The sequence below is a fragment of the Chrysochloris asiatica genome, unplaced genomic scaffold (assembly GCF_000296735.1).
Source record: "Chrysochloris asiatica unplaced genomic scaffold, ChrAsi1.0 scaffold00005, whole genome shotgun sequence".
Classification (NCBI taxonomy): Eukaryota; Metazoa; Chordata; class Mammalia; order Afrosoricida; family Chrysochloridae; genus Chrysochloris; species Chrysochloris asiatica.
Genome location: NW_006408523.1, coordinates 603,169 through 605,576, shown reverse-complemented (window position 1 = coordinate 605,576; position 2,408 = coordinate 603,169). Strand labels below are relative to the sequence as shown.

Here is a 2,408-nt window from a genome sequence, read left to right as displayed (position 1 = left end):
TTAATCACAGGTTATGTCATGTGTATTAATCACAGGTTATGTCATGTGTGTTAATCACAGGTTATGTCATGTGTGTTAATCACAGGTTATATCATGTGTGTTAATCACAGGTTATGTCATGTGTGTTAATCACAGGTTATATCATGTGTGTTAATCACAAGTTATGTCATGTGTGTTAATCACAGGTTATATCATGTGTATTAATCACAGGTTATATCATGTGTATTAATCACAGGTTGTTGCCTGCTGTTGTTGGTTCTCAGGCTATAGAACTCACTTTAATATTTTTTGTAAAGTTGTTTTGGTTTTTACAAATTCCTATTTATTTCTGTTTATCTGGAAATGTCCTGATTTCACCACTATATTTGAGAGACACTTTTGCTGGGCATATGATTCTTGGTTGGCAATTTTTTTCTCCCAGAGTTTTGTATAAGTCAGCTCATTGCATTTTTGCCTGCATAGGTTCTGCTGAGAAATCAGAGTTTAGTCTTATTGGTTCTTTTTCTTTAAAAAAAAACCTTTTATTGTGAATTGAGTTATAGTCTGCATGGTTGGTTCTCCTTTGTAGGTAATGTTTTTTTCTTTCTTTCTTTCTTTCTTTCTTTTTTTTGAGCTGCTCTTAAGGTTCTTTCCTTGTCTTTGGTTTTAGAAAGTTTGATTATAATATGTCTCAGTGATTTTCTTTTGTTGTGAATACTGCTTGGGATTTAGTAAGCTTCTTGAATGCTTATATCCTTGCCTTTTAGGATGTTAGGGGAGTTTCTTTCAGCAGCTATTTGAAAACTTTCTCTGTGATTTCCTTGGTCTCTTCCTGTTCCAGAATTCTGATCACTCATAAGTTTTTCCTCTTGACAGTGTTACACATAAATCTTAGGCCTTCTTTGAATTTCTTTGTTATTTTTTTCTCTGATTGTTCCTCTAGCAGATGAATATTGAGAAAATTGTCTTCAAACTCAGTAATTCAGCCTTCCATTGATTCAAACCTACTTCTTTGCCCTTTCAATGTATTATCTATTTCTGAAATCTTAGTATTAATCTTCTGGATTTCTATCTGCTGTATATATATATATGTTGTTGTTGTTGTTGTTAAGTGCCGTCGAGTCGGTTCCGACTCATAGTGACCCTGTACAGGGTTTCCGAGGGTGTAAATCCTTAGGAGAAGAAAGCCTGATCTTTCTCCCGCGGAGCAGCTGGTAGTTTCGAACCTCTGACCTTAAGGTTCGCAGCCCGATTCGTAACCACTACGCTACCAGAGCTCTCTCTCTCTCTATATATATATTCATTTAATTTGTCTATTTATTCTTATAGTTTTCCTGAATTCTTCTGAAAATTTTCTGTGTTCTTGCTTTCATCTATAGCTTTTCTGGTCTTTCTGTCAATACACTGAAGGTACCTAAATATTCTTTTGAATTCTTTATCAGGTAGTTTCAATACATTTTCTTTATCAGAAACATTTCCTGACTTCATTTTGGTCACTTGTTTGAACTACTCTTTCTAGTTTCTTCATGTGAATTTAAATTATCTGTTGTCTCTAAGACATTGTAGTGTCATTGTATTTGTATTTGATTCATTATTGTATGTTGATGTGTTCTTTGGAACCCCACCTGCCTCCTGGTGTGTGTAATAGAGAATGGAAGAATCTGTGTCATTCTCTGCTTGTGTAGTGCACTTGGGGGTGGGTATGGCTGGTGTTGGCTGCTGTCTATCATTGATCAGGTGGTATAGGAGCTGGTAAAGGCTTGTGCTTAGCTGGTGAGGCTCTGGAGATATGGTTTTGACTAGAGTGCATGGGGGGAGGGCAAGAAGAATAAAACATATAAGAGAGACGAACAAACAAGAAAACAACAGAAAAAAAAGAGGTCAAAGAATGAGAAAAGACAAATAACCCAGCAGGAAGCAACAAGAAAGATGAAAATACCACTAAGAAAAATAAAGGAAAATAAAACAGGAAAGGCTTACAAGGTTCAAGAGGGAACTTAGTTTAATAGTGTATGGGGAGAGAAAGAGTCCTGGCTGAATAGTTTTCATCTTGTCTAGATGGGTCTGGTGAAAAGAGATGGGGATAAGATTCTTACAACTTGGTAGTGAGTAATAGTTATCATGATTAATTGCGACTGTCACAATTGGAAAGGTAGAAGTTTTGTAACAAAAACATGGGAGTGGTTAATCTTAACAGTCCAGAAACAAAGGACCCTGGGGTCATAAACGGAAAAGATCTCCAGTGCAATATGAGACCTTTTTCAGAGAAGCAACAACATCAGAGATGGAGGCAGAGATGGGGATATGGAGCGGGGAGCTGCTGAGGACTCTAGATACATGGGAAGAGAGGGACTAAGAGATGGCGGTCAGGAGCAGACTTGCAGAATGTGCCCTTTGGAGGTGTAAATTATTATATATGCCTGAGTGTT

General features: G+C 36.8%; 1 pseudogene; it reads right to left on the bottom strand.

Annotated features, from left to right (window-relative positions):
• LOC102817303 overlaps positions 1-2,408 on the bottom strand; it is a 68,022-nt pseudogene that overhangs the window by 1,903 nt on the left and 63,711 nt on the right.